The 22,538-nt window shown below is 38.7% G+C and overlaps 2 protein-coding genes across 6 annotated transcripts in view; one reads left to right on the plus strand and one right to left on the minus strand.

The window, feature by feature from the left end:
• LOC139103833 (uncharacterized) overlaps positions 1 to 3,970 on the minus strand; it is a 52,557-nt gene extending 48,587 nt beyond the window's left edge. Inside the window, exon 1 of the mRNA XM_070658888.1 lies at positions 281 to 3,970. The gene's annotated coding sequence lies outside the window, so the exon portion shown is untranslated. The remainder of the gene's footprint in view (positions 1 to 280) is intronic.
• Positions 1 to 22,538, plus strand: part of LOC139103794 (breast cancer type 1 susceptibility protein homolog) — a 59,346-nt gene that overhangs the window by 31,341 nt on the left and 5,467 nt on the right. For 4 of the 5 annotated variants that reach the window (XM_070658809.1, XM_070658810.1, XM_070658814.1 and 1 more), the window contains one exon: positions 21,914 to 22,007. The gene's annotated coding sequence lies outside the window, so the exon portion shown is untranslated. Of the gene's footprint in view, positions 1 to 12,931; positions 13,254 to 21,913; positions 22,008 to 22,538 lie in introns of those variants that run through there. The other variant, XM_070658811.1, reaches the window with a different exon arrangement.

Genomic DNA, 22,538 nt, shown 5'->3' on the forward strand with positions numbered 1-22,538 from the left:
ATTTATACGTAATTAAAATATGTGTATGCAACAAACGTAACGATAACATATGAAACAATAGCAATTATTTGACGTAATATATTTTTTTTTAATTTTTAAAGACAATAGATAAAATAATATCGATTATTTAACATATTAAATTCCGTACTTTTCTCATTTCTGTGACGACAAATCTTATATAAAATCCACCCTCGATTGCATTGAGTTCTAATAACCCACATTTTCTGTACTCTATCTGCGATTTCCTTTTTCTATTTAAATATAAACGTTAGAATCTCACCTGTCCCACCTATTCTAATTTACCAGTCCTCATCCTCGATGCTTGCGGACTTCTGGATTTTCTCTCCAACTTTCTCAATCGTTTAAGTAATCTCCGTTCAGGCAACGCGATATCGCTCCTCCGTAATTTATTTATCAATACGACGCATTCATATAATCGTCGAATTCTCTTCGCGATATCTCTTCCCGATCATTCTCTCTTTCGCTCCGAGTCGCTAGAGAATTACGTTTGTCGGTCGTTTAAGCTGCGCTTCTGCTTTTCTTCGCAGCCAATTTGCGATCGCTGAATATCATTATACAGCTATTACTTTCGGAAATACTTGTTGGCTATTTTGATCGACTGAGAAACAGTCTGCACTCCCCTGATTACACGCTTCTCCGTTCTTTTCGTTACACTTCATCTCTCTAACGTGCTTCGTTCACGCGAGTTCATTGACATCCGGCCACTGCCCGACTATCTCCTCTCTCGACACTGTCTCGTCGCCTCGTACCGATTCGAATCCACTCACCGTACGGTCTGCGGGCTAAATTTTTTATGCCTGTCTCGTGGGACTCTCGATTCGCCAAGTACCGATCGCCGATCAACCTCCTTTTTTCTCCACCTCGTTTTAGACTCACTGAAATTTCTCCGTATCTATTACGCCCGCGTCGTTTTCTTCATTCTTCGTTGAGCAAAATCATCGACTCGTCATCAGCCTGGTTTCTTCCAGCAAACGATATCGTACCCTCGCGCTTAAAGCTGAGTCGTCGACGAGCAGGTTCTTCTCGATTTTTTTCTCTTTGATCACAAAAATCGTCGACTTTCACCAAGCATCGACGGAAAATAATCCGATCGTCTGGTCCACGACGAACTTCCGCCCGACTTCGATCATGACGCGCGCGAGGTCCGGCGTGATTTTGCCGCGGCGGAGGACCGATCCAGGAACGATCGAACGCGTAGCGAGCAAGGGTGCGCGATGTAGAGAACGGAGACGAAGACCGGCCGGTGTCGGACCTCGTGGATGCTGACTTGTTGGCTTGTGGAGTAACGTGTCGCGACTCGCGAGAGTGGGTGGAGTGCGCCCCCGGCGGGTGGCCAGGCCAGGTCGGCGACCGTCGTGCCCGTGTCCTGCGAATGGTTTGTACCGGCGGCGCGCTCGCGACTGGGATCCTGGATTTTAGACGAGGGGCTCGCTCTCAAGAATCAAGCACGCAGGCGCCGCACGCTAACCGTCTCTTTTCCTGACGCGCCGACTCGCCTCGCCTCTCTCTGTCTTCCTTACTCAGCACCCTGCCGGTGCTCGCCTGCTCCTGCTTACTCGCGGGGTGGCTGATACGCGAGAGTAACCTACCCTGTCCACCTGCCCTACCTGCCTCTGCCCTATCTATGCCTCCCTATCTGGACCCCTGCCTCTGACCCTGCCCCTGCGCGCCGCATATCTCAGAAAAGACGTGCACGCTATTAATAATTATTCCCCCCGGTGACGTCGTCCAAGAGACACGCTAGCTTCTTGACGTAGTCCTCTCGGTTAATGACGTTGAGACGCTCGCGTTAACACGACGCATTCACGTAGACGTATCGAGCTAATCGCGTCAGCCTGGTCGACGGGTCTCGAGCGAAACGCGTTAAACGATTACGCGCTGTAACGACTGATTGCGCGAGCGTATAATATGTAAATAATATACATATACAGTATATATACAGATAAGTAGGTGAGCAATTTTCTGAGCGCTTTAAAAAATCCATACAAAGTTCCTTATATTTCTACGAAAGTTTTATTTATAAATTTATTTCGAGGAATGTTTAAAGGGGTGTTGTCTTATTTAATTTTAATCAAGCTAAGTGCCAAACATATTCCCGTAATATTCCACATCGGGCGGTGCAGTCCATAAAAGAAAAGAATGTAATAAAGCCCAGCTATAAGCTGTCGTTCGCTAATATCAATATGCGTGCTTTATTCTATGACGTCCCCGTCTACTCGTACTATTCGCAGAACTACGCGTGTCCACTACGAATCGTCTTATCTATCCCTCTTGCTTATGTTAGCCCTTCGCTTTTTTTTTTTTGCCTACGCGCTGACATTTATACGCGCATTTGCGTAGGTTGCGGTCTTTTTATTCGTGCACAAAATAATTTCCGGTCTTAATACGAAATAGCTTCGTAAACAACTTTACGTGAGCACCAGCTTCCGAAAGCTACTAATATTAATGAAGATACGGCGATGACGTAAACAATTACACTAATATCGTTCTAATAGAGGATTCTCGACGCATATGCAATCATGTATGCGTATTAAGGTTTCAAGAGCATTGTACAGGTCGCTCGGGATCCTATGCAAACTACCTAAATCTCGAGATAACGTATGCATCCGAGGGACAGTTTGCAACGATATGCTTCCGCGCAGGCACAGTGGATGTAAACCGCGAAATTAATTATCGAAACCTTTTCGGAGTATGCAAAATGGCTTCCACCATTTTGATAATAGGGTCAAATTAAAAGATGACCAGTTAAATCAAGAATAATGAGAAAGATTACTCAACCGTGAGTTAACATTTGTACCTTGGCCTTTCGAAAACCAGGTTTGAATAATGCAGCACAGCATCCGTATAAATTTCAAAACTTTTCATTATCTATTATTTATAATTCTATTTCACGCGACGCAAAGAAGCGGTATAATAAAAGCTGCGTGTATAAAAATGTGTTTTAAACGATATACCGTAAAAATTGTCAATAGAATTTTATTTTATAAAAATCAAGGCGACGTAGAAAATTTATATCTTTTTAATCTTGTTATAAATTTTTCATACGAATATTATAAATCAAACACTAACAATGTACAACACGAGCAGAAGCTTTGTGATTAAAGCGACGTATCCGACCTATCTTCACGTTTGCACGATCTTTAAAACATGCGCATAAACAAGCTGATACATATTAATATATCTTTGCTGAAGCATCGAGCAACAAAGAGTGGTGCAACTGCACTCACCGATAGTGCCGCGTGCTGCGATTATCTACGACGTATATTGTTACGCAGCCATTTTCTACTCGCTGCGTGACATTTATGACCCGTTCCACCCTTCACAAGATTCCGAACAAACGCATCCATCGCTTCGACTCGATTGTACGCAAAATTATTCGCCGACGCTTTGATCTTTCGCAAACAAAGCCCGAGACCCTTTGAAACTTTCAAGCTCTGAGTAAAGATCGGTAATTAACTTATCTCCGGTTTTATAGTATATTCATCTTCCGAAAGAAATTTATTTAAACCAACGTTCGCGCACGCATTTTCCTAAACTATTATTATAGCCAGAAATAATAATCTTCGGTAATAAAACGATTATCATTATTAATATTAAATTAAATTTTTACTTAACATTCGTCGTTGTTTGAATTGACAATTAATCGTCATCTCAATCATTTTTCGTTTAGAAATAAATTATTCAATTTATTTCACGCAGAACATTAATTGTTTTTATATCACTTGAAGTTTAACAATCAAGAAAATAGAATACCTTTTTAATTTCTTTCGTAAAACTCGGCTTACAGCTTTTTCCTCGTTAAATATGTTATTGTAATTATTTTAATCGGCCAATCGACGTGAAAGAATATCCTCTTTGAATAACAGTTTTTTTTTTTTCCCTCCCTTGCAAGAAAAATTTTCTGCAATTTTCTGGTCTCATTCCCGTGTAGCTTCCAAATGTATCTCCTGCGTTTTAAAAATAACTTTACGGAGTATTGACTTCCCAGGGAACGTTGTACATACACGCGGGGGACATCGGCGTGTGCGGGCTGGCATAAATATGCAAAATCCTTTACATTTATGGTGCATAAAGTTTTATACATTTTTCAACGCGTACGCGTATAATGCTCGGCCGCAGGCGTTACCTGCAGGACGGTATTTTCTACGCCAAAGTGTAATACCGACTCACGCAACACGAGGTTATGACCGCGCGGCCAAGAACGATCGTTCATCCGCTACTTCATATTCCGCATTGATAACTGCGATAAGCATTAGAGACCCGGGCGGAAGGTGCAGCCGTGACGTTCGAATTCGCAGCGTACGAGCGAATACGTGTAAACAGGCCATCCGCAATTAAGCAGACCGGCGGATTAACTTGGGAGCTTTTGCACGTTTCATCTCTTTCACGCGAAGAGCCGCATATACCGTTGAGAGTACACCGTACGCGAGGTACCACGTTCGAAAATTACGGAAACCGGACCCCGCATCTCCCGTTATGTCAACCGCAACATCGCGACCGATTCGTCGAAATTTTAGTTCGTTGAATTTTCCGTGAGGGAAAATATTTCTAAAATAAAAGTCCCCTCGTTATATGATTCTTGTAAAATTGCAAAAATCTTGTATTTCTTTCTTTTAATTACTCTTTCCACGTAAAAAAATATAGATAAAAAATGAGCTAATTTATTTTTCACTTATTTTTCTTACGGTTAGTTTACGTGTTACTTTTTTTTTTTTTTTTCTTTGCAGTTTTTATTTTTTTTTTTATTGTCACAAAAACAAGGGGATATAATGTATATATGGCGTGTGAATATCCGCAATGCCTTAAGCTCGGGTCCGTAAATGCGCTAAGCTCGAATGACTACGGATCAGTCATCCCTGTGAAAACATTTTAATCATGAATGGATACCCAGAGTTAATACCACTTTTAATAGCAGCTGTTATCGATGTAGCAAAAATTAAAAAGATGATTATAATGTTGCACCTACGCTTTATAATGTCACATTATTGGACTGAAATATCCAATCCGATACTTTGATGCAAAAGTCACAAACAATGCGAATACTGAGAGCGACTAAAATTTTATATCGGCTATCGCGCCAGTTATAGAAGACACGAAAATAAGAGAAAAAGTTTATTCGACGAAACATACGTGTTATTTCGAGCGGTGCTTCGCGCGTCAAATTTACATGTCGCGTACAATACAGAGTTAAATTATGTAGGCGGGGAACTCAATCTTTCAGTATCTGTGGCGTTAAATAATTCGAAGATAGCGTATCGATCTCTCTTTGCGTTTTTCTAGAGTGCGATTTTGCGATCCTATATATCTGCGTGCTTTGTCATTACGCATATACGTACAGTCGTCTGATAATAATTCATCTTAATGTGCGCACACTTTAAGCCACTTAATTAAATCTCCTTTCACCGCGTATACACATAAGATCCGTCTGGTACGACTTGGGAAAAGCATCCTTCAAAGCACCGAGTTACATGTCCCGACGTACGTTAATACTGCACCCTTATTAAACACATAGAAGATCGTAAATTCGCTCGATTTCCTTCAGTACGAATTTTACGTGGGTAAATAAGTATTTTTTTAAACAAATTAAACTCTGCAGTCATATCTCTTTAAACGTTCATATTTTAGGTATTTTTGATAATAATAAATTTAATTGGTCGAACTCATTTAACATATTCCAATTATTGGAATTTTCTAAAATTTTTCTATCGTATATTAATACAATATTAATGCAATTTAGCTTCTTTCAAATTTTTTTTTTATGAAATAAGAATGACCGAAAATGAAATATACCGAAAATTGATGCCAGTCACGAATCTACAATAAATTATATCATTCAGCTCAATAGCCGGTCTCATCTGCTTGAGCGATCGAGCGTATAAAATTCGTGCTGGTTCAAATTCCGTGATTGGCTCTCTGCCATGTCATGTTTCGGAAAACTTTCAACAAGAAGACGTCGTAATCGACAAATAAAAGTTCGAAATGTAGAACAAAAACGTAAGAATGTCAATCTCGTGAAAAATACGAAACAATTCAGCGTATTATCGCATCTAAATAATAACGTTTCACCTCACTTGACGTATAATCGATGAATTAATTAACCGCATGATCAGTGATGGAAATAGACGGGAAACGTTTCGTGAAAATAAAAGAAATTGCGTTTCTGGCACAATCGCGGTGTATATTTCAAAAGTTATTCGTGAGAAAGCGAACGACAGATTTTCAAGTGTAGAAATATTTCGAACACAAGTATAAAGATTTGCGATAGATAAATAAAAATTTATAATTACGCAGACGTAATATAAAATTCCCTGGGCACCCCTCAATTTGTGATATTGATAATCAATCGTTAACTTAGATGAAGTTATGTGTGGTTTCGCCCACCATCTGCTTTCCTGTTGCACTTTCCGCTAGTTTCCTATTATTACGCAGCGGGAGCACCTGATACTGCTCGACTTGGCCTAGGTAGTTCGTCGAGGGATTGTAGGCCAGTAATAAGACCGCTCTCTCTCTCTCCCCCCCTTTTCTCTGTCTTTCTCTCTCTCTCTCTCTACCTCTCCAGATACCAGAATGCACATTATACTTCCTAAGTAATACGGTTTCAGACCACAGGTTAGTACACAGAACCAGCGCAAACTTTGTGCACCCAGCAATTTCTCCACGCGTCATGATTTTCAAGCCGGCAATTAAAAATAAAATAGCGACGCGGTAACGACTATAAATTTTCGGCTATAAATTGTAATAAAACGTTACAAATAACTTACGACTTAAATCTTTCATCTAGTACCATTTATCAGAATTTTGCATGAAAGAAGATTTAGAGTGAAGCCTTGGGTGAAGCTTCCTTAGATTTTATATTTAAATCATCTTATCGCTTATAAATTCTCCCTTCGATTACTTTATTATGGATTTTAAGATCCTCGGATTACGCCGTAAGTCCCGAGCGAGATGAAGAATTAATTAATAATTAATTACGCTGTAATTAATTATTAACCTAATAACGATTTTCGCCCGACGTACGCGCGCAGCCGAGGTCGATTTCGTACCTAAATACGAGAGCGCATACCAATTTGACGCTTTAACCAATATCAGGCATGGCTGTTTCTGATGCGCGTCGGCGGAAACTGCGGAGGGTATCGCTGTTGCATCTGCAGATGGACGCGATACTCGAAGCACCACGCAAATAAGGCAGATACATACCAGTGTCCGCGTGCACACTCTTAACTCTCGTATCCGTTCTTGTGCGTGTGCACTGCGATCGAATACGAATTTACGGCGCCTCGACAACGGGTGCGTTGGCGCAGAAATGGAATATCGGTTTTCAAGGGTGCGCACGTGGACGGAGAATACCAATATCGCTACCGGTTATAAACCGGGCCGCACATTAGCGATCTGTAATTGTCGCGATCGGGTGTATCGAAATATCGGAATAATAAACTCGCACGCGGACGACGGTGCGTACGACCTATTGTCAATTAAACTATAATTGATTGCGGAGAAAAAGTGTGGGCGCCGCAACAAAAAGCGGTTTCGTTTGAAAGCAGTCGCGATTAATCGATACAGGAGGGTTTGCCGGTCCGCACCTCTTGAGAATAATTACCGCGCTTCCTTCATTTTCGCGCCGAAACAATTAATTGTCGCGGCGATAGCGGCGGCATTTTTTTTTTTTTTTTGCGCCGGCCAGTTTATTGGAAAAACATTTGTCTCCAAAACTGTTGTAAAGATAGAAAAGATACGCCGTCGCACAAAGCGACCGGTAGAAAGCATGAATTCGAGCCGCGTTATATATCACGGGATTACTCGCGATAAATGGCGAAGAAAATCTTTCACGATCTATCGAAAAATAATTTACCGTCGGGTAGCTTCCGAAAGTATACAATGCACGTTCTTGTAATAAGTTGGGCTCTCATGTATTTGGCTGTGAACGTTACGTAAACGGAAAGGATAGCTTTCTGATTGGATTGAGGGTACAGATAAATTTATGGCAAACAGCATAAATATTTTATGACAGATACTACGCCATGCTCGAGTGATTCGCCGCGAGGAAATGCGGACGTGCGTTGCCGCGGGTAATTTTATACGTAATTATTTTTAATTGATAAACAAACTCATTGTGGTAAATAATATTAAACATCGATCTCGCGTCATTAAAGATTGGATCGAGAGTCGCCTGTAGAACACTCGTCGATTAACATTTCACCGTAAGCACATGCAAATGTGCTCAATGGAAGGGAAAATGAATATTCATGGGACGTAATCAGAAAATAAAGAGAGATAGAATTTCCCTAGCTATGGTGTAATTAATCTTCAACCGTGCCGCGCAATTTCAATGACGTATGTGTTATGTATATCACGACAAATTGCACATTTAAACTACAAATGCGGCCCATTTTCCTAAACGCGCTTATTTTACGCCGCCGGTTGATTTTTTTTTTGCCGTCGTATACGCAATTTTCGATTTCTTTTCGAAATAAAACGGCGGGATGCTGCTTTTTCCAAGAAAAAAAAATTTTTCCATTTATATGGATTTATTTCAAGAGATCTAGAAATTTGTGGCAATGTAAAACAGGATTTGCCGCATGATCTCTCGTACTCACAAAAGTTGTACGAGAGCTATTTCGTGTAGAAACTGGTCACTGATCGTCATTTCGTATTATGAGATCGTGAATAAGTCGTCAAAGAATTTCTATCTCTCCCTGCACTTTGCGGAAATCGCAAAAACCTTACGAAATCACTGACTCGGCAATTTTCCAAACAGCCGGTTGAAATCACAAATTTCAAGAGGCTTGAAGTAGAGCTTAAATACGTCGTTCTTACTGCCATCAAACCGCGAATGCTTTTTAAATCGCCTCGCTTTTCTACGAAATAATATTTTTTCTTTACAATACCGAAGCTGTATGAATATTTTCTCGTAGAAAAATGTGCATATAATTTGAAATTACTTTTTCTCCACAATCGTAAAGGAAAGTTTGAAAAGACAATAAGACTTTTGACTGGAAAATTTCCTTGTAAGTGAGACCGCGTGGGCAAAGTTTCTTGAGCATAAGAAAATCGCAGTCGTATAAAATCAATGTCCCTTGTCAAATTTTCCCGATATAGAAATATTTCTGTTAGAAAACTAGTTTGATTTCCTCTCTCTCTCTCTTTCTCTTTCTCTTTCTCTCACACACGTATGTATATGTTGATAGAAAATTAAATTTTATACTATATTTACGAAAACCATTTTGCGTGGGTTTGTAAAGAACAAATTTAAATGTCGAAACTGGAATTCTTATTCTATCGCGACAATAGTACCAAGATTTCGCGCCACGGGGTTTATTATAGCCTCGGCTTTAATTTCCCATCACTTGGCCAGATAGTTTAGTAACTTCCAAATATCTCTTACCCACCTTGAGATTAAATTGTGTACTTTACGTAGAATTATTAACACGAAAGTCTTGTGAGATTAGTGAAGCGATCTTGCATTACAAAATAATATTTGCATTACGAATAATGCTATTGCACAATTTTAATTTTTTTTCATACATTATACTGTTTGTTAGTACTTAAAAATATATTGAAAAGAATTCTTAAAAAATCTTAACGAGGTTTAATTACAATACCAAATAAATTAACCGTAAACTCTGTTAAAGTTACTTAAATTAATTCAACTCCTACGTAACTTACAACTTCAGTAAACAAAGTTCAGTAAATTGTGTATCTTTCTGTTACAAACGGTTTAATACGGCGTAATTTTTTCTCGCATAATTAATTAACTTGACGAAAACCAATATTATAACAATCGGTGCTAACAACCATTCACGAAATAAACCACGGATTGGCTAGCTAGTCGTTAGATAACGATTTTTAATTTTTACTCGCGGTACTTTTATATTAATTCTGAATCTGTATTCTTACAATATCGCATTCCGCTATAGCGATCGATTTCATCACCTAATATCCAGTCTAAACCCTAGCTATATTAATCTTTAGAAGCTCTGCTTCGGTAAGTAAAGCTGTAACGCCTAGTTAATACTAACTTGTAAATTATTGCAGACCCTGCTTCACTCTGCAGCAATAGGAGTAGTATATACCCATGTTCATAGTTTATTGAACATATATAGATGTGATTTTAGAGAAATGGAAGTAGATAGAGAGGAGAGAGAGAGAGTTGTAGGAAGGCACATACACATAATTGTATTATTCAACACATATCGTAACACTAACTCATTAAAATCCTGAACGTGGCGTAAATGTATATTCGAGAAATTGGAAGAAACAACTCTAAGAATATTAGTATTGGCTTTCTCGAGTCTCTAGAGACAAGGATACGAAATAAGTTTCACCGTTACGTTAGTATAATTTCATCTACGCAAGGAATTTTACGTTTAGAGGTATCTAAAAAGATTTTTTTTTTTTTTTTCCCCGGAGAAAAATAGTCGCGCAGTCTCGTTCATAATTATGATATAAACGTATATTTTTAAAAATACCACACTTCAAACGCGGACTCTCGAGTTTAACGAAATTACAACCGCAGACGTAAGATATGAAAAAGAAAATTGCGTGCGTAGCAACTAATGATGGTCTGCGCAAAAAAGAACTTTTTTAAAGTATAAAATATACCGCAAATATTTTACAGCACAGCGAGATCTTTAAAAATGATAAAAAAAATTTCCTGCTACAAGTATTTATGATATTTGTTGGCCAGTCCTGACGTAATTAATACCCTGCTCGGAAAAAATGTAAGCACGAAATATTTCACGATTAAATATCATATTTTAGAATACAGAAGAAATCACTTCTCGTATGTACCAATATCGCAAATGTCTTTAACAGGATTTTTCTCGCGCAAGCATTACCGTTACCTCGATACGTCGGAGCAGCCGTGTAAATCTAGAAATCAAATACCGAGTTTTACAGGCCGTATTCCTTTGCGCATAATAAAAAGCAGGAACAGATGAAACCTTGTTGTGATACGAACAGCCGTAGAATTGGAGCGGGATTTTATGCCAGATAGATTCTGTTTTACAATGTTCAGCGCGCGATGATAAAGCAGCGTGTAACTACCTATATCTAAAATAGCATGCTACGGTAAAAATCCTTGGATTTGCATTTGTTACGTTTATGTATGTGCTCTTACATCTCCGTTCTATTGCAATGATATTTCTGTACCGAAAAGTAAACTTAAGAATATACCGTTCCCATCAATTTTAGGAATGAAAATTCCTGTCACGACTCCCTGAAAACATTTTCTACCCTCATTCACGGGGCTCCATCGATTAATTCACCTGTCCCGAGACGCTCCGCATTGGTTATACTTGCGTACCTTTTTTAAGTTTCCCTTCGCCCATCCCTTCGATAGCACCGGCGAGAAACAAAAACACGAAGTACCTATTGCCTTTCTACATGCGAGACACGGATCCCACCCACCTTTCGCGGTCTACTGCTCGCTCGATAGAGCATTGTCTCCCTCACGCTCGTCCCTTGGTTTTCCACCCTTTCCGGCGCCTCTCTGCATCGGTCATTCCGCCCTTTGCTTGTATTTCCTACCGTTCGTCATTCCCGTTCTCTCGAATTTTTCTTCTCATTTCTTTTATCGCTCAAATTTTCTTGCTTTTTTCGCACCTAGATCATTCAAAGACGTCACGTATTCTCCTCTTCTCTTTTTATCGCGACTAGAACTCCTATTCTCTTCCTCTAACTTCCCTTCGCATTAAGCTCTTTCCAACGTAAGATCTCTTTTCCCCGCGTATTCTCGTTTCGCGTACTCCCTCGGATTTTCCTTCTTCAGTATTTTATCTTCCCTTTACCCCGCGTTCCATTTTCTTATTACTAAAATTTTTATTTTGATTTCTTAATTCTTTCCCCTTCACTCTTCTACATTTTTCTTTTTTCTATCATTCAACTGATACTTTTTTCTAGTTTAATTTCTTTCTACAAATCGGTATCTTTGTCGTTTCCTCCTATCAAAATATTTTTATTGTTAAGGGTGAGATTAATAATCTATGTATAATTGTGTAATCTTTTTAACTACGCTACGTCGATTTTTCTGTCTCTTTTCTTTTCGTTTTTGTTACATGCATGTGTATTCCAATGCTTTTCTACTCGCAGTCATAGCATTCGTCGGATACAAGACTATACTGTTACTTCTTTTCCGTCCTCTCGGGTCTCTCCCTCTCTCTTTTTATCTCATCTACTTTTACTCCCGGCCAATAGTTGCATCTCGTTTTCCTCTAGCCATCTCTTTCTGCCTCGTGTTAGCATTTTACTTATCTATCTCTTTCCATTTCCCCGCTATACATATGTGTAAAACGCTCTGTCCTCCGCTTTTATCATTTTCTCTCTTCGATCAGTTTATTCTCTTTCTCTTTCCGCTCACTGTACACCCTTCATAGGCGTCGGCACCGAAAGGTATATCCGCAAATATTTATTTATGCGCTAATAATTATTTATACGTATTGCGTCATTATTATTATTATTTTTTTAAGTTTAAAAATCTGTGGGAGTTTAGTCGAGAAAATTTAATCGGCAAAAAAAATTTTAAAGAAAACCTAATTTATGAATTTTTAAACGATAGAAAATAGAACGTATATAATTTTATTTGCCGTAATAGGAAAAATCAAAGTGGTCCTTTTTCATTCGCAATTAAAAACGCGACAGATGTCGGGATCGAAAATATTGAAAATTATCTATTCCTCCGCCTTTGCCCGCGTTGCCCTCGCTTACGCATGTTTCCTCTCGTGCCTCACTTCTGCCACCCCTTTACGCAACTTCCCCGCCGCGCCGCCCTTCTTCTCGCCAGCATCCCTCCACCCTGGACCACTTCTCTCCTTCGCTACTCCCTTCTCTCAGCCAATAATTTTCTCTCTCCCCGAACACATTCGCCCCTACCAGCGGAGGCTCTGGTGGCGTCATTCTCTCGCGGTTTCTCTATCACACACCGTGGCAGTCGCTCGGCAGCCACCCTATCTACGTGGCCCGTTCAACTTCGGGCGCCGTCGTCGGAGCAACGGTATCGCGCGGTACCCGGGAGTTCAGTCGGCATCGCGTACAACCCGCGTCCACTACGTCGAGATTCAACGTCGCGTAGGCTGGACCGCTGCCCCTTAGCACCTCGTGGCACCCTACAGCCCCGGCTCACCCTCTGGTGAGGAGGATCGTCCTATTGCTGCCCTGAGTCGCCTAACACTTGCTCGGAACCAGCGATCGCAAATCCCGCCAGAGCTCGTCTCTCCCGCGCTTGGGCAGCCGAAATGGTTCGTTACTCTCCCACCCTTTATACCGTAGCAAACGCCGGATGTACGGTGAACACCCCAGGTCGCAATCGATTCGTGACGATAACGCCGCGATCCCGCACGTTAGATCTCAAGCGATATTGAATTAGTAACTGGAACAGGGCGATCGGTCTTGCGTTAAGCATTAATTATTCTGGTATACGTAAGAGATATTCCCGGGTAGTCTCAGGTTACGCTAGCTCGGTATAAGGTCGTTGAAGCCATCGATATCAGATTTCGCAAAAATATCGATTCAACGGATTTGCAAAGCTCGCACGAAGCAGCTGAAACGATCTCGTTATATCTCGTTACAAATTTTTCACGATTAAACTAAATTAAAAACTTAAAAAAAAAGTGAAACTTAATACAGTTAAACGCGATAATAATTGTGGAACAGTAAATTTTATATATGCATATATTACGTTAATGTGTTCAACATTTATACGTATGTGAAATTATCTCAACGTACTGTCTGGCCGCTGTTGTAATTTATTATTTATGTTAACAATATTTCTGTCTCTACACAATGGAGGGAAAACTCCAAGACCCAGGTCGCGTGCAGGAATTATACGTGTCATGAATATTCCGTTTCTGAAAGATTAAATACTTGGAGCTCTGAAGCCCTTATCTGTATATGTAGAACGTCAGAAATTCTCTGAACGCAATTAGTTAAAAATTATTTTGACAATATGTCGAACAGAATTTATATAAAATATAATTAAAAAATATTATCAATTAAGATTTTTTTATCGGATTCTTTAATTAATTGTTTCAACAAAACGAGCAAAGCTCAGCATCGAGAAATATACCCTGTAACGAAATTTCACTCGGTATACGACTGAAAAAATTTTCCACGCCATTTTAGTCTTTTAATATTTTACAATCCCTCGTTTTTCTCATAGGAATAGACAGAAGCGATAAAATAGGTGTTCACATCTTTACGACAGTGGTAGATAGCGGTTATATTTCAGTCGAAGTTGTACGTACTGCGCGTCTGCTTGAACGTGCTGTACTTTGACGTGTTGGAAAACTCGATGATCGTCTTGCGACTCGACTCGGCAAGAGTATCTGGTTGATAAGCGGAGCTTACGGCAAGAGCAGTCGGATACAGATCGCCCGCGATCTCGAATCTAGCCCGATAATGTGATACAAGGGCGTTGCTCTTACCGCTCGTCCTTCTTTCGTATTATAAATTTTTCTAAAACGCGCTATAAAATATACGTGAACGACAACGCGAAGCGTGTGACGTTAAATAAAAGTAACCCGTACGCGAATGTACCTAGGATATAAATTTCATATTGATATTTTAATTGTAACGAACGAGAGAAAGAAACGCCAATACTTGCTGTCACGGAATGACGTCGTAACAAGTTTCTACGCTTCATCTTTAATTATAAAGCTCGACATCCAACGAAGAGTATTTATAATTTATTCATGAAAGAACACGAGTTCTAATATTTGATAGCTTCGGTCGGAATCATGTGGCAATTGTTACGGCACGTTATCATTTTATTTTTTGATTGCACGGAGCTCAATATAACTGCGCGATTAATTTCAGCGAATTTTTGTCCCGATTTTTCTTTGACATTTTACGCTGACGTCAATGACTTTTGGACGAATAATAATTTTCAATTTTCCATCCAACATACGAAATTACAAAAATTATGAATAATGATAGAATCTAAACTGGCGCGGTTTATTTTGTAATAACAAAATCTAAAATATACTAACGTGCCATTCTGTATATTCGTTTACGTATTTTTTTTTATCCGCAAAGAAGTTAAAATAAAATCAATATTTAAAGCACGCTGCAAGAAAATGATAACGTCGACGAATTATTAAAATTCTGCATCCGTGAACAATTGTTTGAGTTGCGATCAATGGAAACCCTTTTTAAATCCTCGAGTTTGTAAATTCACATAACATTTTTATCTATTTCACAACTACGGGGATTGTGGCGAAAGTCCAATAATCGTCGTTTTTAGTGTTTATCGTTAAGAGGTCTGACTAAAAGGCGCGCTACTACTGCGTGATATATGTAACTCTCTTTGTCTGACTGAAACGACGCGATCTACTTGGCGCACAGTCTCGCTAGACTCTTGTCCGATCGAGTTCTGAGATGATCCACTTGGCGCGTATACGGTTCATCCTCCATTCGATCAAGATGAATCGATCTATCCGGTATAACCTTGACTCCCTTACATTAAAAGGCGTCCACTTAACGTAATTCTGGCTCCGTTTTTCATTATTTCTTTCATAAATAAGGAGTTGCGCTTGAATGCCAACTTTTGATCATTAAACGATAATTTAAACTAAATAAAATTTACAATTAAAATCTCGCATAATTTTTTTGAAACTGTACGTATACAATGCCGTTGTTTCATTCTATTATAACTGTTCAAACACTTTAAGAGAAGAGATTCAATGTCACTCTGGAGACAAAGCTGGCGACTGTATTCTCATAGGCCGACATTTATAGTATGCTCTTCGCAGGCCTGTCGCCTCAGGAATTTTAGAATTTAATGTATGTTGAAGAAGCAATTTTTGTAAAAATATTTTAACTTTTTCTCACTACGGAATTTTCTCTTTTATCGCACAATTTTACTTTAACAAAAACTTTACAAGAATAAAACGCGACAAGAATCCGGGTGTGTGATAATATGTCGCATTAGCGATCGACAAATAAATAATTTTATATACAACAATTTTGGTGACACTGAGTTTTTCCGAAGACTATTCAATTTATTCGTTGGTCTGGAACGAATTATTAAATAGACTCTATAATTTTTTTAGATTAAATTAAATTTGATTTGTCGAGGTAGAAGAATACGCGTCAGCGAGCGTTAAAAAGCTGGTTGGTCGCCGGTCGTCTCGTTTAATGAGAATGTAAAGCGTCCTAACGACCGAGGGTGGACAGAGGAATGGAAAGTAATCGTATTTCCGACGAATTTCCGACTCGGTTGATCGACTCATTGGTACCGACCAGCGATATGCCCGTAATTCCAGTGTATAACTGCTCGTATATTCGCGGTAAGGGTGTCGTCGGTCCGCTCGTAGCCCAGGGAGACAACGCCTCGTTTCTGAATTTTCATCGATCTGCCGAAATCCGTGGATTTGCCCTTACCCGTCAAGTGACGTCGCGCTACTACTATTTTTAGCACGACGTCGGACGGATGAAATTTTCCCCTCTTTTCTAACGACAAAAATAGACATTCCGCGAGAAAGGAAAGTAAGAGCTGTCAAAGTTCAGTCGGGGTGTGGCCGACGAGATAATGAGTGCAAACACATATCTGACGTCAAAAATCTCTCGCTATTTTCGATAATTATTCTTTAATCCGTTTAACACCCCTTAAAATAACGGCGCGTCGCTTGCAGCGTTCTTCATAATTTCACTCCATCCTACATGCAAGTCATTTACCGTGTCAAATGTAATATTATACGAGCGTATAAGCATTCTAAAATTTAATAATTTCCGCGCAAGAGATAATTAATATATCCTTGTTTTTAACTTCGTTACGAACTTTCGTAGTATTAACTAGGATTACTTTTTAACGGCGCGGGTAACTTCGAGCACACTTTTTATTTTAATTAATGTATATAGTTCCGTATCTATGTGGCAAAAAACACCGGCTGCTGTTATTTAAATTCATACTTTGGCCTTCTTTTAATAAAATGACGTTAAATTTATAAACGTCATACTACATTATTTTATATATTTAATATTATTGCAGACCCGTCTAATATTTACTGTATAAACGTAGAAAAATGTCAGGCGTGTAAAGTTTTTTATTTATCTCTTTCTCTCTCTCTCTCTCTCTCTCTCTCTTACGTAAAAAGAAATAAAAGAGAGAAAAAAAAATTAAATTCAATTTCATCACGTAATTAAGATTAAACTTTATTGCATTTTATAGCGAGATGCCAATGAATAAATGTGTAGATGTATGTGCGAGCATTTCATTTTTGCTAAAAAAAAAAAGTAAAAAATAAAAAAAGCAATAATAATTTAATGAATCAATCCATAAATCGAAACTAGAAATTGAAGCAAATATTAGCAGGGTGCAGAATAAATTCCAATCATAAAAATGTTTCTCAGCCGAGTAAAATTATACCTCTTTGTCGAACTTTTGCCTGACTAAATTTCATGGCACCGCCGGGACTTCGATGTCGCATATTTACGAAACGAGCGCGCGAAAACCACCAAAGTTTCAGAACAGCTCCCGTGTAAAAATAAATCGAATTATTGAGGTTTCTGCATATACATACATCGCGAGTGGCACCTCCATACCGCGGGTACGCGGTATTGAAAAAAGTTTTTTATATCGGCATGTGTAAAGCTGCATACAGTCCTTATTAATAATAGTTCAACGCGAGTAAAATTAGTGAAAGAAACGCTAATACGCGCGAAACGGAATATAAACGTTAACGTAGGCGGCAATTTTCCAATTACCGTATCACGTCATTATTAAAATCATATCGCCGTCGTGTGATTTGAATTAACAGAGAGAAAAAAAGTACCGAAAAAATTATGGCTAATTCACTGCGAAAGAAAAGTATTAACGACCACATTCTCGAGTACAAATGGATGATCTTCGATTACTACATCACGCCATTGTCACAACTAAATTTATATGGCGATTTGCATCGCCAAGCATTTTGTCATTCGTTGAGCAAAATTCTCTTTCAAAGTTTACGAAAAAGCCTCACTGTCTTCGAGTATTATGCATATCGTCACTGAACACGCTCCTCTTTGTTTAACCAATAAATGCAAAATTTCCCGATGTCGCATACTTCCGAAAGCTTTCTTACATACTCGATGAATAATGTTTAGCATTAACAGCCAAAACCTCATTTCCTTAAGCATGAATCTGTCATTTCGTAAAGTTTGTTTAACTACGTAATGATAGCTTTCCTCCTCCCTCCCCCCGTGAACCCTGCCTTTGTGAGGTACGAAGTTATCTACTTATAGTTGGGTAGAAAAGTTTAAATACGTGCTTTGAGAGTATCTGTAGATCTTGTTTATGCACCCTGAGTTATATTCGAGCGTATATTATACTAACATTAACTACATTCGCGGTTATCTGCCGAGAGATTAAACGTAACATTATTAAGCCAACTGCATTTAGAAACGCATTCCCATTCGCCCGTTTGATTAATGCTATCATAAATTATTGATACACATAATATGCAAATTTTATCATTTATGTGCAAAATCCAGTTACAAAGAAAACGAAAAAAATAACGTAACTTCTACAATAAAATAGCATTTCTTAAATTTCATGAAAAAAAAAATGTAATAGATATAATATATAAAACCCTGCAACGTGATATAAATTTAATTTTAAAAGATTATTTAAATAATACTTCATAATCGGATATCTTTATTTCGATATTGTATACCGGGTTTTTAAAAAAAACAATTGTCGAGCATTAATAACTGGATTTTTCTGAAAATATCAACATAATCCTTCCCAAAATTTAAATAAGCTCTTTAATTATTTTACGTGGATCTACGATAATTTGCATTCGTTGAGGAAATTAAACGTAAAATTAACACAACGCGCAAAATAGTGGAGTTTCAGGCGAAATATCGCGCTCGGTCAATCGTGCAGAAACAGATACGGTGCTAATAGGAATTCTGAATGGCTGCGCCGTTCATCATTGACAATGACGTTGATGAGAGAAACAATAGCAGCGAGCGCTTTGTCGATTGCATTAATGAGGGCACGCAGCGGGAGGGAAACAAAAGCAGCATCCTTTACCGCGCGGAGACAACCGTATACTGTTCACTCATTAACGACATGCATCTTCGCGGATACAAAGACTCTCGCAGTCTCTTTGTTTCTATCTGCTTTGATAGCGCCAAGAAATCTATACTGTCGATATATCGAAAATAAATGCCAGCTGTTAACGTTGCTATAACCGCAAGATAAAAAAAAATTTATTTAATATTGGAACAAGTATTCAAATGGATTCTCAATTATGAAATTGTGTAAATTTATTTTCAGACTTATGCAATCGTGATTAAATCCTAGCGCAAAATGCAGCTGTGTGTACGAACCAAAGGTTGCGAAGGATAAGCCTGATAAAGCTCAGTGGTAACAATGTTAATTTCCACAGCCTTTGTTAACGGGCACAAAATAAGTCCGTGCAATTGCTTTGACGTGTAAATATTACTTGAGTTAATTGAGTCCATTTGAATTTCCCGAAACAAGTCCAGCATTTATTTCCAACTGTTAATTATCGAGTTTATTATTGGAGCAACATTAAAATTTCGCGAACGTTTGAAGCTCACAATCGAAGATTAAACGAATGACTTGTGCATTTCCAATAATTGTTCCAGAAGGAATAATTCACAAAAAAATTTAATGCAAGATACTTATAAATGTGCAATTATTAGGATGCTTTTAAATTTACAAACTGCAGTACGATAACTCGATAACGATAACCTCAATCGGATATTTTAGCTATTTTGCGGAATATTATAAATAAGCTGTATTGTCTCTGTTTTCCGCAACCGAAATAGTTTCTTATCGTTTTACCGTGGCAAGCTATATTGACGTACAAACTCGCGCAAACGTAGAAACTGATTGTAGCTTTGAGCAATAGAGTTTCACTAATTTTACTAATTGGAGCGGTCGCTGTTTCCAATAACTAACTTCGTATTAAACGCAAAATAATCATGAAACTTTAAATTGTTCTGAGAAAAAGGATGGTTCTTTAATAACGCTAATTATACTTGGAAACGGAAATATAATTTAAACGTAATATCTTATAAAGATAAATGATAAATAGGAAAGGTAGTTTTATTCGAGTTATTTTTCACATTATTTTGCAGGAAGATAAATAGGCTATAAATTTCACAGAATTTTTTTTCAAATATCTAAGACCATGACTAACATAGCTTCATGTACCTCGATTGATAATCAGATTTTCTCGACAATTACTTGCTCGATAGTTACACGCGAAAGCTCGACGTCGCTTGTATCAGGTGCTAGCTATTCGCATTCGATTCAATTCTCGTCGCGAAGACCACAAGACTCGCAATTTCAACGCGGCCGACCGCGCCTGGTAAATCCGCGCCACACTTTCCAGGAACAATGCCACCGTCGTTAATTAATAAACCGCGAGCATGCGGATGTCATCGCGCCTAATTGCAAACGCGTCAAAGCGCGAGGCTACACCGGATACAGCGTTGCAGTACGCAGCATCAACTGCTTGTTCGATGTGGTGGTGGCCTCGTCGCGCAAAACGTTCCGCGGGACAAAAGCCTCCTGCCCTCAGTCGGACAGCTCGGTGAATGTCGGTCCCCGTGTGCCAACGAGACTCGTTTTAATTGCGTAAAACAAAGGACCCGGCTCTCGAGCGGTCGCGTATGCACGAGAGGGAGACGCGCGTGTACGCGACGTGTAGCGAAACTAACTTGTTGATCTCACTTAAGCGAAGAGCGTTATTAAGAAGTGCCGAGGGAATAATCGCGCCGCAATGCCGCCGGATTTCGAGGATCGGGCCCCACAAAGTTACGTGTTTAACGCAAAAGAGCGCTTAGAATTCAGCCACATATTCGCCGAAACTTGAATTCTGGAATGGCGCAACCATCTCGAGGCAGATCTCGGATTCTAGAACTTGAAACTGAAATGCCAAACATATATGTATTTGCTAATCAAATGTCGGTAGCGTTTACTTCCGAATAAAATTAAATATCACGTGGAAAAAGCTTGCGAAAAGTAGTATTTTTTTTTTCTAGTTCATCTATCTTTAAACAATTAAAAAACTGATTCATGCATAACGCACCAACTTTTTAAGATAGGAGGAGACTAGAATAAACTACGTTTTTTTTTTTTTAATTTAGTTAAACACCTTTTGGATTAATTTTTTTTTTTTAGAAAATAAAAATAAAATTATATTAAAAAATAGCGCGCGCATGGATTGTTCTAGTAGAATTAAAAAATTTACTTTTACGATGGGGCGTTTACAAAGCTTTCATCGCGGGTATCACAAATCGAAGAGTCATTGACAATAAGCTTTTTGCTCCGCGCAGCAGCTTCTGGCAATCTTAAAGAAGTGTTCGGCTTGAAAGGGCGCGAGATTGCATTAACACGCTTGGTCACACCTTCCGCTTTATTCTTTAAATCAGGTGGTAAATTTTAGCGTAGTAGCGTCTAGGAGGAAAAAAAATTCTACAGTATAATTACGGATTCTAATTTTATAAAAGCAAAAATTATAGCAACTATTATATGGATTCTTTTATATTTTTTTTATTTTTTTATTTTTATTAACATTATAAAAAGCTTTTACGTGCGAGATATTCTTTCTTCTCTTAAATGACAAAAAGTTATAATTAATCACTTCAAATGTGCACGTAATGTACATTTACATTTCAAACGTGTAAATACAAAATATGCGTTTACACGTGCACGTACACACGGGTTAGTTATAATGCAGCGACTGCATAATAATGAGCGCGTTATACATATAATAGACGTATTAAAATAATAATTATGTTCTAGTTGAGTATTGTTTCCGCAATTTCCATTATGGCACCAATACGGTAGCTTCGTGTTTGTTCGCTCGATCGAAACCGCAAATATATTCGCGTATTACACTAAGCAACGTAGAAACTAAAGAAAATTGTTTATTTCCAGCTTGACCGAGTGCTAAAGCCAAGGGGGAAAATGCTGGGAGACTAGGAGGAATCGAAGAAATGCGCGTGGAGCACCCTGTTTTCGAATCTCCAAGGTATGTACGCCAGTATTTCTCGCATGAAACAGGAAAACGATCCCTTTCCTTCCTTCCACGCAGTAGCTAGCTCCCTGGTATCGGTGTGTTACTAACAAGCAAATTCTTTGATCGATGCTGACGTCGCGTCGTCCCAGGGCCGCAAAAGTTCGCCGTTGCAAAAGGAACCTTTTAGCAACGCGACGAAGAACGCGAAGTCGAGGAGTGACACGTCCAGAAATCCAAAGAGATTGAGAACCTCCTCGCCGTCCCAGATTTATATCCCTTTTTATTTCTTCTCGTACTTTTACGCGTATGATGGCATCAACCGGTCGCGAAAAAACGACGACCAAAGGTAATCCGTATACGTAGTCTCGAATACATTTGCTGTCGAAATTGAGGGAGTAGTCGCGATGAATAAATGATAGAAAAATAAAATATTAAGAATATGAGAGCTTATCATTAGAATAATTTTTTTTACACGATATTAAGTGCACGTATACTTAAAAAAAATGTCATTGGACTGGAAAAGTCCGGCATTGAACGAACAAA

Source organism: Cardiocondyla obscurior, linkage group LG07 (assembly GCF_019399895.1).
Source record: "Cardiocondyla obscurior isolate alpha-2009 linkage group LG07, Cobs3.1, whole genome shotgun sequence".
Lineage (NCBI taxonomy): Eukaryota > Metazoa > Arthropoda > Insecta > Hymenoptera > Formicidae > Cardiocondyla > Cardiocondyla obscurior.